Genomic DNA, 16516 nt, shown 5'->3' on the forward strand with positions numbered 1-16516 from the left:
TATTCTCTTTTTCTCTCTTCACTCTCTCCTTTTCTCCTTTTTCTCCCCTTTTCCTGTTTCCCTTTCTTTTTCTCCCTTTCTGTCTATCTCACTTCTGTCTCACTATCTTTTCTTCCTCCCCCTTGCTTTCTCCCTTTCTCTCTCTCTTCCCCTCTGCTTCTTTTTTCTTACCTTCCCTCTTCATTTTCCCTTCTCCTCTTTTCTTCCCTCCCAATCGACTAAACGAACAAATACATTTATTAGACCTTACTATGTGCAAACCACTGAGGAGACAAATATAATAGAAATCATCTACCTCGCATGGCAGCATGAAGCAGTAAAATTATAATTTAGTTCAACTGTGACCACTAAGGCTGGGCCTTGTGTGAGGAGCCTGGGATATGGACACAGAATCATCCCCCAGCCCCCGTAAGCCTGCATCTTACTGCCAGGAGAGGAGGAGAAGCATCTCCTATACCAGTAAACCCAAGGCCATTTGAGGAGACAGCAATAACAAGGGCTGGGGGAGGATTGGGAAAGGATCGATGAATGAGAGGGCCCTTGAGAAGGGCCTTGGAGACAGACTAGGATCAGAGGCAACGTTCAGGAGGGAGCCTAGTCCAAAAATGGAGAATTTCTTCCGCCAGAACACCCAGAAAGGCCACCAGAGAGAGGAACACGATCAAGGCTGACGCCTGAGTTCAAATCCCACCTCAGCCACTCACCACCTAAGTGGACAAATGGACGGAGGCCAGGGGTGGGTTCCCTCTGGGCAGATTGGGAAGTTCACAAGTAGAAACCACATGAAACGAGACTGGAAACGTGGCCTGAAGGCAGCTTGTCAAAAACCGAGTGGGCCAGGCTGGAAACTGGAGAAATAGGGGGGATCTCTGAAGATTTTTGAAGAGAGTTAATTGTCAAGAAACAGTGGGAAAGCATTTATTAAGCTCCTACTATGTGTCAGGACCTGTGCTAAGCACCAGGGATATAAAGAAAGGCAAAGGGTGGACCCTGAGGAGCTCAGTGTCCCTGGGGAAGGGGCAGGTAAACAAACAACTGGGCACAAACAGGCCCTCCATCAGTCAGGGTAAATTGGAGATGACAGATGGCAGGCAGCAGCATTAAGGGACATCAGGACGGGCTTCCTGAGAAGCGATGTAAGCCGACACTTGAGGGAAGCCACGCAGCTTGGGAGTAGGGGGGATGATGGATGGGGGGGCATTCTGGCTGGCAGGAAAAAAACGCATTTAGTGGAAGAGGGAGAAGCTGGAACCTGCTTCCGCCTCTCACTCTCTGAGTACCCTGGGATTTATTTCTTCTCCGGGTCTCAGCGTCCTTTCCATGAAGAGTTTGGACCAGATGGTCCCTAAGGAGGTCCCTTCTAGTTCTAGACCCGACCCCAGCCCTGACCTAGATGTAGAAGATCTGGCTTTAGGGCCCAAGTTTGACTCTTACTGGCTGTGAAATCATGAGCAAATCACTTTGCTTATTATCTTATCGGTAAAATGGGTCTAATATTACTTTTACACACAAGATCATTGTGAGAAAAGGGCCAAAGGAAGCCATTTTGTCATTGTAATTGAAGTCAGTGAATGAAGGTCAGTCACTGTCCTTCTATCTTCCTTATGAAGAAATTCTCTCCCCGGGATCAGTATCTAATTCCAGATCTTTGTACAGCCCCTGGATCAATCTATTTTTACTGAATGAGCATTACTATGTATTGCTTATCACCATCTAGGGGAGGACCCGGTGCAACAATCAGACATTAAATTACGATAATCAGAATTAATTAAATTATAATAAACAGTCATTAATTTACAATAATCATATTTATTAGATACCCATAATAGCAGATCCCATGTAAATGGCAATCTCTTGGCTGGTGACAACATCTTTTTTCATTGATCTATTGGCTATCGTCCCATCGCTGTGAATCAGTTCCTAGAAACACCACAATGGAAGCACAAGTTAAGTCTTAGACTGAGACCCAGTCCCTTCTTGATCATTCCCTGACCCCGAACAAGCGCTGTCCCCTCGCCAAGCCCGTTTCTTCCGCTGTAGGATCAGGGAATTGTCCACTGCTAGGCGAGGAGTTTTTTCCAGGCCCAAGAACTTTAAGTGGATGTTCTCTCACCTCCTCCTGCAGGAAAGAATCCTGGCTCCTGGGTTTGTGGGAGGAGAGCCTTCCCAGACTGGTCCGTCTGTTTACCTTCATTTGCCTCTGTTGTCATGGAGCAATCTGGCTGTAGCCGAACATGTGACCCAGCTGATTATCCGAGGCGGGGAAGGCCGTGTTGGGCCTCGAGCAGCCACATCAGAGGAGGGTCCCAGCCCCCCTCACCCCTGCCTGAGAGAGCCCAGGACTTCCCTTGTCAAGGGGATAAGTCCTCTCTTCCCCCTCCCCCTGGGGACCCTCACACAAGGGAAATCAATGCAGTGGCAGCCCAAAGGCAAGCCTGGACAAGAGTCACTGCCCATGGAAAGGGGGGTATGTTGCCAACTGCAGGAGCCCCCGGTTCTCCCAAACGGGCTTCACTCTAGAACTTGCCAGTGTTGGCCTTTGTTACCCTGGCAACCAAAGGAGCCTTGGGCAACAGCAACTCGGAAGCCCCCATTCTGCGCAGCAGTCCTTGACCTCAGGAGGTATGACACCGATACTGGCCAGGCCATCGATTTTCTAGGACATTTTATCATTATGGTGATTTTATGAATCAAATTAGACACAAACTGAGGAAGGGAAGTGCCCTGGAGAGAGGAGGAGAGATGAAAAGAAATGCTTATTGCTTTTAAAATTGTTTTTTGGAGGGCAAAAGGACAGATGGCATCGAGCAAGCTAGCAAAGGATGTGAGCTCAGGGGAACAAATCACAGACATTCTCATTGATTATTCCGTCCCTCTTACCCAACTGTCTGTAAGTTCTGGAGCTCCCAGAGTTAGGAGTAATTACGAGGACACAGGTAGAAAATTGCTCTTCCCAGGAACACCAGAAAAGGGACAGCAAGGGCTGGAGTCAGTAACGAGGGGACTTAGGATTCATATCCAGACTCTCTGTCTCCAATCCAAGACTCTTCCGAGTACTAGTTAATCTGATATCCTGGTTGCTGAATTTATTCATCCATTCCAAAACCATCTCTTAAACATCCAGCACGTGCAAAATTCTGTGCTAGGTACTGAGGGTAGTCTGGTATTCCCAAACTCTACAATTAATTTGTAATTACTGGGGGGGGGGGTCTGTGGAGTCTCCCAATAGATTACTCATTCTTCAAGAGCAGAAGCTATTTTGTTTTCATCTTTTCATACTACTTGGCACATAGTAAGCATTTAATAAGTGCTAGCCTGCTGAACTCTCATGAAATAAGGCTTCTGGCCACTTTCTTGTATACCATCCATAGACCGCCAGTTTCCAAAGAATTAGAAGATCTAAAAGAGGTCCCTGAAATTAGTGAACATGAATCCTGCTTGGATAATTCCAAAATTTTGATTCTCAATAGGTGTTCGTCGTTGTCACTCAAATCAGAGCTACATTTATCATACTTCATTCTGTGGGGGGTGATGGCCATCGAAGACTCCTGGTTACCAGGAAGCGGTTGGCAGAGCAAGGACCAGACCTTTGTACCTGTAGTCTGGAAGAGCCGAATTTAAGTCCTAACATAGACACTTTATCAGTCTGGGCAAGTCTCTCTGCTGTCTGAGTTTCCTCATCTGGGGATAATGGGGCTTTCCCTTCCTTCGTAGGGTGTTGTGAGGGTCAAATGACCTAATGTAGCAGGGAACTCGGCAAACCTTAAGTACTGTAAGAATGCCAGCTATCATTTACTGCTACTGCTACTGCTACTACTACTACTACTACTACTACTTCTACTATTACTCCTCCTCTTCCCCCCCTCCTCCTACCACAACTACTCTCATTACTTCTACTAATACTACTGCTGCTGCTATCTCTACTCTACTACCATTATCACCACTACCCTTACTACTACTACTATCACTACTACTATTACTATTATTATTACTACTACTACCACTACTACTATTACTACCAACATCATCATCACCACTACAACTGTAATTACTTCTACTACTACTACTACTACTACTACTACTACTACTACTACTACTACCACCACAACTACTCTCACTACTTCTACTACTACTGCTGCTGCTATCACTACTCTACTACCATTATCACCACTACCCTTACTACTACTATCACTACTACTACTACTATTACTATTATTAGTAGTACTACTATCACTACTACTATTACTACTAACATCATCATCACTACAAACGTAATTACTACTACCACTACCACTACTACTACTATTACTACTACTACTCTTGCTGTTGCTACTACTACTACTACCACCATTACCATCACAACCATTACTACCACCATCATTAATATTACTACCACTACTACTATTTCTACTACTATTATTACTGTCACTATTATTACTACTATTACAATCACCACCATTATTACTACTACTAATTCTATTACTAGTTTGCTAGATGCACTGCACAGATGTACTTTTGCTCCTCGCCTTCATGCACTGGACCCTTCTTACCCCTTCTTTAAAGTCTAACCCAGTTTCCTCCCAAGAGGGTGGGGTGGAGGAATGGGGGTAGGAAGGTGGATTAGAGCAGTGTCAAAATCAAATAGAACTGATGGCCACTAAACAGGATCCCCAGGAGGTTTGTGTGTGTGTGTGTGTGTGTGTGTGTGTGTGTGTGTTTTAAATGTGATGTTAACTATTTATTATGCTTTTATTTTTTTCACTGAATTATTCATAATTATATTTTAATTTGTGTTAGTGGCTACTAGCCATGTGTGAGAGAGACATCCCTCAATCAGAGAAGGCTTCTTCCAACTCTAAATCTTGCTTTCACAAGAGAACATTGCTCACAATGGTGCAAAAAAGAGATCACAAGATCTCCAAAAGACAGCAGCTGATTTATGTTTATCTTTGTATTTCTGGGGACAGAAAATAGTGCTCTTTACAGAATAGGTCAAACAGTCAAAAACATTTATTAAGAGCCTACTATGTGCCAAGTATGGGGGACACAGAGAAAAACAAAAGACAACCTCTGCTCACGAAAGAGTTCCTAGACTAGTGGGGGCAACATGCCAATGGCTATGGGCCGACAAATGGGAGGCGGGATAAATGGGAGATGATCAACAGAGAGAAGGCATTAATATTAACTGGAATCTGCAAAGGCTCCTGGAGAAGATGAGGTTTAACCGTCCTTGGGAGAAATCCAGGGAAGCCAGGAGGAAAGCATTCCAGACATGGGGGACACTCACTGTGTCTTCAGTGTAAAAAGGTTACTGTCCCTGGAGTGCCGAGTACCGGGAAATTATTAAGGTTTAAGGACACCAGAGAGATGGTGGGGAGAAGGAGGGAGAATCATATGAGGGAGAAGGAGGGAGAATCATGGGAGGGAGAAGGAGGGAGAATCATATGAGGGAGAAGGAGGGAGAATCATGGGAGGGAGGAGGGAGAATCATGGGAAGGAGGAGAATCATGAGAGGGAGGAGGGAGAATCATGGGAGGGAGAAGGAGGGAGAATCATGGGAGGGAGAATCATGGGAGGGAGAGGGAGGGAGAATCATGGGAGGGAGAAGGAGGGAGAATCATATGAGGGAGAAGGAGGGAGAATCATGGGAGGGAGAAGGAGGGAGAATCATATGAGGGAGAAGGAGGGAGAATCATATGAGGGAGAAGGAGGGAGAATCATGGGAGGGAGGAGGGAGAATCATGGAGGGAGAAGGAGAATCATGAGAGGGAGGAGGGAGAAGGAGGGATAATCATGGGAGGGAGAAGGAGGGAGAATCATGGGAGGGAGAGGGAGGGAGAATCATGGGAGGGAGAGGGAGGGAGAATCATGGGAGGGAGAGGGAGGGAGAATCATGGGAGGGAGAAGGAGGGAGAATCATGGGAGGGAGAAGGAGGGATAATCATGTGAGGAAGAGGGAGGGAGAATCATGTGAGGGAGAAGGAGGGATAATCATGTGAGAAAGAGGGAGGGAGAATCATGTGAGGGAGAAAGAGGGAAAATCATGTGAGGGAGAAGGAGGGAGAATCATGTAAGGGAGAGGGAGGATCATGGGAGGGAGATGAAGAATCATGTGAGGGAGTGGGAGGATCATGGGAGGGAGAGGGAGGAGGGAGGATCATGGGAGGGAGAGGGAGGGAGAATCATGGGAGGGAGAAGGAGGGAGAATCATGTGAGGGAGAGGGAGGGAGGATCATGTGAGGGAGAGGGAGGGAGGATCATGGGAGGGAGGAGGGAGAATCATGGGAGGGAGAAGGAGAATCATGAGAGGGAGGAGGGAGAAGGAGGGATAATCATGGGAGGGAGAAGGAGGGAGAATCATGGGAGGGAGAGGAGGGAGAATCATGGGAGGGAGAGGGAGGGAGAATCATGGGAGGGAGAGGGAGGGAGAATCATGGGAGGGAGAAGGAGGGAGAATCATGGGAGGGAGAAGGAGGGATAATCATGTGAGGAAGAGGGAGGGAGAATCATGTGAGGGAGAAGGAGGGATAATCATGTGAGAAAGAGGGAGGGAGAATCATGTGAGGGAGAAAGAGGGAAAATCATGTGAGGGAGAAGGAGGGAGAATCATGTAAGGGAGAGGGAGGATCATGGGAGGGAGATGAAGAATCATGTGAGGGAGTGGGAGGATCATGGGAGGGAGAGGGAGGGAGGGAGGATCATGGGAGGGAGAGGGAGGGAGAATCATGGGAGGGAGAAGGAGGGAGAATCATGTGAGGGAGAGGGAGGGAGGATCATGTGAGGGAGAGGGAGGGAGGATCATGGGAGGGAGAGGGAGGGAGAATCATGGGAGGGAGAGGGAGGGAGAATCATGGGAGGGAGAGGGAGGGAGGATCATGGGAAGGAGAGGGAAGGAGAATCATGCGAGGGAGAGGGAAGATCATGGGAGGGAGAGGGAAGGAGAATCATGCGAGGGAGAGAGAGGGAAGATCATGGGAGGGAGAGAGGGAGAGAGAGGGAAGATCATGGGAGGGAGAGAGGGAGAGGGAGGGAGAATCATGGGAGAGAGAAAGGGAGAGGGAGGAAGAATCATGGGAGGGAGAGAGGGAGAGGGAGGGAGACTCATAGGAGGGAGGGAGAATCATGGGAGGGAGAGGGAGGGAGAATCATGGGAGGGAGAGGGAGGGAGAATCATGGGAGGGAGAGAGAGGGAGAATTATGTGAGGGAGAGAGAGGGAGAATCATGGGAGGGAGAGGGAGGGAGAATCATGGGAAGGAAAGGGAGAAGGAGGGAGAATCATGGGAGGGAGAGAGGGAGAATCATGGGAGGGAGAGGGAGGGAGAATCATGGCAGGGAGAGAGGGAGAGGGAGAGAGAATCATGGGAGGGAGAGAGGGAGAATCATGGGAGGGAGAGGGAGGGAGAATCATGGGAAGGAAAGGGAGAAGGGAGGGAGAATCATGGGAGGGAGAGAGAGGGAGAATCATGGGAGGGAGAGAGAGGGAGAATCATGGGAGGGAGAGAGAGGGAGAATCATGGGAGGGAGAGGGAGGGAGAATTATGTGAAGGAGAGGGAGGGAGAATCATGGGAGGAAGGGTTTTGAATTCCAAACAATCATGTTTTATCCTCAAGGTTTCGGGAGCCAGCAGGCTTGGGAATGGGGGTTTGACAAGATCAGATCTGATAATGGAGTGGAGAAAGGGCTTTACTAGGGAGAGACTAATGGCAGGCAGACCTAGGAACAGATTTCTGCACATGACTGGGTACGGTCCGATGAGGATGCACTTGGATGGGGTCAGGTCTGAGAAGAGAAGGGGGATGCACATGGAACGTTGAAGGTAATGCACCATTGTGGGAGGGTTTGGCAAATGACCGGATATTGGGGTGGGTGGAGTATGAGTAGATAAGAGTTGAGAGCCTGGGACACTTTGGGGTGTCTAAGGGGAGAAGCGAGTTGAGATCAGCAGAGAGATTAGGGTTGGAGAAGTAGATTGGAGGAGAATCAGCCTAGAGATGGTCATGAAATCCAAGTCTAAGTGAAGTCCTATTGAGGTGAAAGGGGTCTCAGGACAGAAGCTGAAGGGACACCCATGGAGAGCAGGTGTGACGTGGACAAAGATCCAGTAAAGGAAGCAGAGCAGTCAAGAGCCCAAGAGGAGGAGAGAGCAGAGGAGGAGGCTGCAGAGAGGTCACAAAGGCTGAAGATTGGGGAAAGGCCATCAGATCCGACAGCCAAGCAGTCACTGACAATTGTTCATTTGTGACAGACTCTGTGATCCCATTTGGGGTTTTCTTGGCAAAGACACTGCCCATTCCTTCTCCAGCTCATTGTACAGATGAGGAAACTGAGGCAAAGAAGGAGTGACGACTTGCCCAGGGTCACACTGCTAAAAAGTGTCTGAGGCCAGATTTGAACTCAGGAGTAATCCTCCTGACTCCAGACCTGGCACTATCTCTTTACCACCTAGCTGCCCCATCCCCGGCAACCATTCAATGCAACATCAATACAGTTCCAAAAAACCCATGACGAAAAATGCCATCCTCCACGAAAGGGACAACTGAGGAACTTGAGTGCAGATTGAAGCAAACTTTTTTCACTTTGTGTTTCTTCTTGTTGTGGTGACATTGTTTTCTGCAGCATGGCTAATGGAAATTTTTTTACTTGACTTCATATGGATAACTGATATTTTGCTTGCTTTCTCAAATTAGAAGGAATGAGAGAGAATATTTGGAACTCAAAAAATTTGCAAATGTTAAAAATAGAGAGAACATTGTTAACTTTGGAAAGAGTAGGTTAGATTGAATAACGAGGTCAAAAACCAGACAGTAGAGAGTTTAAAAAGCAAAAGGGAGTGGCCACACTTAATTGTAGATATCGTGTTCAAGAGTTTTGCCACAAAAGAGTAGTGTGGGACAACAGCGAGCAAGCCAGGAGGGGAAGATCAAGAGAAGGGAGTTTTTGAGCATGGGGCAGAAATTAGCATGTTTGGAATCGGTAGGGACGCAGCCAATGGAAGAGAAAAGAAAGGCCGGAGAGATGGGACAAGATGGGAAGCAATACGCTGGAATGGGATCCCCTTTTTTAACTCTACCATCTGGCTTTTGACTTCATTATTCAACCGAACCTGCTCTCTCCAAAGTTATCAACAATCTCTGTTTTTAACATTTGCCATTTTTTTTTTTTAAAGTTCCAATGCCTTGGCAAGGAGAAGGGCCACGTCATCCTGTTAAGACGTGAAATAGTGGCAGAAAGTACATGGGAGATGGGAGAAGAGAGCAGGAAAGGAACCTCTCAGCAAATGTCCTCAAAATCAGGCAAGATTTTTAACTGAGAGGGTGATGGAGGAGAAACTATAAGAGATTTAAAGAGGAAAAGGTTTGGAAAGCTGCTGTGGTAAGGAGAGTAATGCACTTATTAGGGAAATGTAAAAATTGCCCAGTTGGGAAACTTACAGTGGATCCTCTCAACATGGTTTTGTGATTTTCTCCAGATTCCTTGGGCAGCATCCGAATAAGAGCAACAGTAGCAAATAGTGGGAGTCAGCCAAGCAGGGGCTAGGTGGGACGGAATTGGTGATAGGCTAAAGGTGTATGGGACGTGAAGGCAGTAGAGAGTTAAACTGGCTCGTGGGGGTGGGGAGACAAGATGAAGAAAGGAAAATAATGCAGCCAGGGCAGAGGTGATGGCCCAATAAAGAAGGGGTCAAGGAAGTGGAAGTCACAATGAAGACAAATAGGGAGGATTGGGAGTTGCAAAGGCAAAATGTTGAATAAAACGTTCAAAATACTTCCTGCTCCCCTCAGCTTTTCTTGGTCTTCCTAGTTGGCAATAGCCAAGATGTCTCCCGAGCCTACTTTTTTGTGTCACTGGGGGTTTTTGGCCCAGGGCTGAGCACATAGGAAGCAGCTAATAAGGACGCGATGTTCTAAGGATGGATTACTGGGAAGTAGCTGACCTCTCCCATCACTGTCAGACCAAAGTTTTGGAGTCTTCCACCACGGCTGGAGACTTTGCCTCTGAGCAATTCCCTTCCCTGAGCCCCAAATCATCTTGCATGATGCAGCTCAGTGTCTTTTCCCCTGTTGGAAGTCAAGGGACTTGCCAGTGAATGGTGAGCTCAGAATGAGTCAAGGTGTGGATGAGGGCTCCCCAGAGAGCAGCCTCAATGACATCACCACCCTTTGCACCAGGACACTTTCAATCCCTCAACTCCAGGGGTTTTCAGCTTTGGGTCATAGACCCGATCCTCTGCCAATCTGGAGAAGACTATGAACACCTGAAAATAATGGATTCTTTTTTGATAAATGAAGGAATGTTATTTTTCAGTTAGAAATAATGAATTTTTTATCTATTTAAATTCACGGACCCCTTGAAATCTAGTCACTGACCTGAGGGAACCCTTGTTTTAATATTCCAGAACAAGCCCCAAGATGCAGCTTTTTATAACCCAGCTCTGATCACATCCTTGTCCTATTCCAAATTGGGAATCCGAATACAGGAGCAGAGTCAGAGATCTGGAAAGGGACCTTGGAGGTTTCATCCAACCCCTTCTTTCTGGAAGGGAAATGGCAGCCCCGAGTGGGGAAGGGATTTGTCCAGGGTCACCCAGCTTAAGCATGTGGCTGAGCTGGAATCTGGATCCAGGCCACTGAGGCTCCTGTCTCACTTTAACCATTACCTGTGTGAGACGGAGACATTCGCCATCTACTCCCGAGCCTCTGGCTCCCCATCCGCAAAATGAATTGGCTTTGATGTCCTGTCAGGTCCTTTCCAGCTACAAAGGCTCTCTGACAACCATACTCCCTCAATGTAAAATTTGGCTCATCTTATGGCCTCAAGACTTTGTATCTCTGACATGAGGCCCTGGAGGGCTTCCAGCATGGCCCAGTGCAGCCTTGAACATGCTAAGCGCTTAATAAATGTGTATTGATTGACTAATCAAAAGCCCCACATCAGAAAGTAGCTACTGGGTGATTCTGTGGCCAAGCCAGTGAATGAAACAGGCTGGAAAAAAAATGATAAACACTATTTACAAAAAAAAATCATGGCTCAGGATTAAGAAATAAACACAGAGTGGAAGAGTACTCAGTGATCTGACAAATACATTATGAATGATAGGAAGGAGGAACTGGAAGGCAGCACATGTGTCTGGCACAAAAACATCTGCCAAAAAAACTATTCCAGAGGACAGAAAACTGGCCGCTTACTGGGAATCGTTTCACAACCAACCAACCAACTGTATACAGTCAGATCATCCACTATTTAAATGATCAAGATGAGAGGACATCGCATCAACCCCCAATCCTAACAGTTCCACCTGATCTATTTAAATAAGATGGGTAAGGAATAAAAAAATAGAGAGTCCAATTATCATGAGTTAAATTTATCTGAAATAAAGTAGTCACAGTGAGGAAGCAAGGAGGCTCCAAACCTTCCTGGCCAACAAATGGGACTTCCTTGCAAGCAGAGACAGGAGAGCCGAGAGCAATTCTGGTTTCAAATCCAACTTGTATACAACAGCATGGAAAAAGGACAGCTTTTCAAGATTATAGAAAGTACCGACAGCTTTTCTAAGAGGTGATTAGTAGGAGGAAGGAAAATGAAAACATTTGATGTGAGACCCAAGAGAATTTTAAGAGAATCTACAGATGACAATGGGATGACAAAAAAAAAAAAAAAGAAATATTTGTTAGAATTTCTTTGTTGTGGTTGAATTGTGTCTGACTCTTAGTGATCCCATTTGGGGTCTTTTCGGGGAAAAATCCTGGAGTGCTTCATTATTTCCTTCTCCAAAGCATTTTACATAGAAGGAAACCGAGGCAAACAGGGTCACATAGATATTACGTGTCTGAGGCTGGAAATGAATTTCCTGACTCCGTCTGGTGTTCAATCTACTATCTTGAGCATTTCTACAGCTGCTGTACCAGAAATAAAAGCAGAACAAATATCCCTCTAGGTATGGGAATCTGGGAGTCCAGCTGGGCCTGAAATGCAGACTGAATTGTCCTGGAGGCAATATGATTTTAAAGGCACTCAGAAATCAATTTTAAAAATCCAGGATGAGAAGATTCTAGAAAAATTAGAAAGGTCTCACATACACAACCCAGCCCTGTCTTTATATAACATGCAGTCCTAGAGGTCAGGGGATTAGATTTTCTCTGTCTTCATGTTCTCAGGGCCTAGAACAAGGTTTCAAACAACTGATATTTCATGTTTGTTGAATCTTTTTAAAAAAAAGTTAACTCAGTAAGAATCTATCCATGTATCTGTTTTATCTCAATGAAATCTTGATAAGAATGGCCAATAAACCAATCCATGTATTAAGGACATCCTTTCAAGAAAATGCTTTATTACGTTTTTGTTTTAACGCCACTTTTCCCCCTTAACGTTCCCCACCCAGACCTTGCTCTCACATCTTTCCTTGAAACAAAACATTTAAAGCAAAGATAACTTCTATAATGGCATCTGATAATGTGTATCCCAAATTCCACATCTGCAGTTCCCCCATCCTCAGTGCCTTCAGTCTCTACTGAAAGGAAAAAGGTGTTTCAAATGCAAGATATCCTTGGGAAAAAATGAAAAAAAAAACAGGGTTTTCAGTAGCTTTTCTGTTGCTGAAAACATCTTCACAGTCACATAAATATAATCTAAGATCTAGCTGTATTGTTTGATTTCAAACAAGCATCTGCTTCAGTGGAACCGTAATCTTCCCATGAAGATCTTTCCCATGAATGCACTAAAAGATTTCTTGATAAAAGCAGAGATAACTTGGTTCTGTGAGTCTATGATCAATATCAAAGCATAAAACAAAGCGTAATTCCCCAAACTTGTTTGCTGATGAGGAAGACGTCACATAATGAGTCCACATGAACAAAAGGTTGCCTGTACAGAATGAGATTCTCTGATGCTGCTTTTAATGTTTTCATCGAGCACCAGGACCTCCTCCAACTGACAAATGGTCCCTTAAAAAGAGATCAGCCTAGTAACTCACACAGAAGAAAAACCAAGCAGGTGAAAAATGCATGTCCAGGTTACTCTATGCAAATGGGTGGCCAGCCCCATCAGTGTGGACAGACACTACAGATGGGCAAAGAACCGAGACAAACCGAACAGAGGGACAGTGGGTGGGAACATATTTACTCGTTTGTACAGTAGGATGCTTCCAAGCTACTGTCTTCATCCAAGTCCACATCTGTTTAACACTGCTGTTCTCCCAGTGATGCTCAGTGACTCCAGATCACAAAAAGAACTGGACAAGGGACTGTGTGTGGCAAGCACTAAAAGTCACCTCAGAAAATAAATTTTTTTACTCGGTCTTTTTTCAGTCGAGACTGGGACTCATTTTAGAATCGACCAGTTTGTGCAGTCAGATCATCTATTTCCAGAAAGCAGAGGTCAAAGCCAATACCAAATTAGAAGAAATGGTGACTATGAGAGAATAGCCGCTGCGTACAATCCTAACAGCTCCAGTCTGGCCTTGGGGGGGTTCTGTTGATTCAGTCCCAGTCCCATTTGGAGTTTTTTTGGCAGAGATTCTGGAATGGCTTGCCATTTTCTTCTTTGACTCATTTTACAGATGAGAAAACTGAGGCAAATAGAATTAAGAAACTTGCCCAGGAATTCTAGGCTGTTTGCTATTAAACAACAAAGCTTAGGCCTACTTTAGAACTCCAACCTAATTATCATTTGGGCCAAGGGAGTCAAATTCAAGAAACAATACCACAAGTTGACAAAAAATCACAAATTAACATTTTCTTTGTTTTAATAAATTTTAATTTTGCTAAGCATTTCCCAATTATGTTTTATTCTGGCTCACCAAGCAATCAGGATTTTTTGCTGGCTATGAGTTTGACCCCTCTACACCAAACTGTTTCCTCTAAGATTTTCTTACATTGACTCTATATGTAAATCTTCTATGTACACAGCTGTTTCCCTGTGGTCTCCCCATTAACAAATACCACACTGGCTTCCTGTGTACCCTTCATCCCTCACGGTGAAAATCTGACACACAGCAAGTGCTTAATAAATGATTAACTGGCTGATTGTTCCTCTACCCCCACCTCCAGCACCCTAACAGGCCTGTGGCTCAGCAACATTATCAGTCTTTAAAGGCTACTTTTCAAAATTCTTTCCCAAAATTCTAGGCCCACTTCTCCCACACTTGAGGTGAAATAACTAGAGGAAATTGCTGGGCCTTTTAGATTCCTTCGTCCAATAAGCCTGGCAATCTATCCATCCTACCTCCTTTCCAAGTTTTGGTGCATTGGGGGGAAAGGATGGTTACAGGAGCATGTGCTGCTCAACCTCAGACAAGGAGATCTTTGGGATCTTTGGTAGGAGAAGGGGCAGGAATCAGGGTAATGAACCCTCCCTCCCCCATCTGACAGCAAAAAAGGCTCAGTACCAGAGGTAACCCACCTGTGACACAGTCCCCAAGTCCAGAGCAACGGGCAGAAACCAGAACCTAAAGGCTTCTCTGACTTCCCAATAGAAAACCGAAGGAACATTTTTTTGTTATTTTGAATTTTTTTCTCTCTAGATCTGTCAGTGTGTAGAGCTCCCCAGGAATGCCCCTTTTCTACCAATATCGATATAGGCACTTTCTCTACAGCTGAGACTTAAAAGTTGGCTGGCTCATGGAGAGATTAAGCGATCGTTTCCCTAGCAGGCTGTATCCTCCCGGCTCAGAGGCCAGCTCTATCCACTACACCATGCTGCCTCCCCTTAAGACAAGTAGATAATGTCCTCCAAATCCCACAGTGTTCTCTCTGTAGGCCCTTTCAACCAGCTGGCCAAATCAACCCCCATTCCACTCTGTCACCCTCCTCCAGATTCCACTACAAGATCATGGGAACCAAGGGGGGTGTGTGTGGAGGGGATCCTAACCAGTTAACTCTTATGGACACACAACACACACACACAAACTCAAAGGAAAAACTAAGGCGACTAGCTCTAAATCAGAAATGCACAAAAGGAGAACGGCATACTTTCTCCTAGAATGTTAAGTGGGTGTCAACAACTACCATCACTCGCCCAAGGAAACCAGTTTTTGGTTTCAGATCAGCCTGGGGCTGAGCTGGGAGTTAAACTGTTGCTATTCTGTTTCTTTTTGATAACAGTTTAGGGGCCACTTTCCATCCGCCCTTTTAACCCCATATTTCACTTCCCAAACCTGGGGTAGTCTTGCTGTGGTCAGTTTTCTCAGATTCTGAACTCTTCAGGACAAAGGCAAAATTCAGAAGGCTCCAGATGTTCCGGAGCTGCAATCTCTCAAATTCTTCTAGATAAGTTTGGACCATGATGGAACTGTCTATATTAAAAAAAAAAAACCTACATTTTGCTCTAAACAAATTATCAACTACTTTGTCTCTATTCTGGAAGCAAATAGATGTGAACTGCTCAGGGATGACCAGCTACTAATGATACCTCTTCTCCTGGGCCTGGAAACCAGAATTCTTGGATCTTTCCTTTATCCACCTAGGCTCTAGGGTGTGTGGATTATTTTTCTGATACAGAAGTGAAAACAATCTGCTTCAGTCTCCTGCTGTAATCTAAGCACTGAGCCTCCACGACCTAGAAGACTAGACATGAAATCCACCTGCTCCCATAATGACCCTCTGACACCATCCTTGCTTCTTACCATAATCCTCACTTTCCCATCATCCTCAAACTCCTACTTCTTCCCCCTCTTCTTTTCTATTCCTGACCTCCTCTTCCCCTCCCCAATCAGAGACACCCCTGCCAGTCAAGCTCTCTACTCACCATTCCAATCTCATTCTGCTTCTTCCAAGAGATCGCCTCTTCCAAAGAGGGGCAGCAACCTTCCTTATCACCACTAAATACTTGACCCACCCTCCGGCCCCATCACCACCTCCTTATCCACCACCGGCCCTCCCTCCGCAACCCAAATCCCCTTTCCTTTCCATCACCTTCTCCTCCCCGACATTCCCCCTTTCCCATCCTCCCTCCCAGCCATTACCTGTCTCCATAGCCTCTTCTCTCCAACCATCACTTCTCGCCCCCTCAGCCCCTGCTCCTCCGGGCCAACCTCCTCCTCTCACCGCTTCCTCTCTCATCACTCCCACCGCCTCGTTACCAAACCCCAGAGAGACCCCTCCCCCATTTTCAGAGGCAGGGTGAGGGGTGAGGCAGGGTGAGGGGTCTTGCGCAAAGCGCTCATGGGTGGCATCCGGGGATCCTGGACCACTGACTTTATGACCTCTGGGCTCCCTCCCCGGGCCTCAGGTTCCTGCCCAGGAAAGGAAGGGGGCTGCCCGGAGGCCTCGGGGTCTCTTCGAACAAATGTGACCCTTGGGCATTCGTGCCCTGCCTTCTACGGGCTGCCCGAGGGCCCGCCGGCCCCTAGGTCACTGCCCCCGCCCCAACATCATCAGTGCCCCACCCCTGCCCCATCTACCGCACAGAGGTGCGCGCAGGACCACACCCAGGTGGGCGGCCAGGCTGGATCGACTAACCAGACCGGCCGGGGGTCAGTCGCCCCCGGGCCGCCCACCTCGCCCCACCTGGTATTCCCT

At 46.4% G+C, this 16516-nt stretch overlaps 1 long non-coding RNA gene across 2 annotated transcripts; it reads right to left on the minus strand.

Moving 5' to 3' along the window:
• Positions 1-1789: 1789 nt before the first annotated feature.
• LOC127552048 (uncharacterized) lies at positions 1790-15945 on the minus strand. Of its 2 annotated transcripts, XR_007951229.1 has the most exons (5): positions 15744-15945; positions 15408-15487; positions 15154-15291; positions 2114-2724; positions 1790-1920 (listed from the first exon to the last, which is right to left on the minus strand). It is a non-coding gene; the product is annotated as an uncharacterized LOC127552048 (long non-coding RNA). The 2 variants fall into 2 exon arrangements; XR_007951228.1 differs by having other exon boundaries at positions 15408-15945.
• Between the last annotated feature and the right edge of the window lie 571 nt (positions 15946-16516).

This window comes from Antechinus flavipes, chromosome 2, assembly GCF_016432865.1.
Source record: "Antechinus flavipes isolate AdamAnt ecotype Samford, QLD, Australia chromosome 2, AdamAnt_v2, whole genome shotgun sequence".
Taxonomy (NCBI): Eukaryota; Metazoa; Chordata; class Mammalia; order Dasyuromorphia; family Dasyuridae; genus Antechinus; species Antechinus flavipes.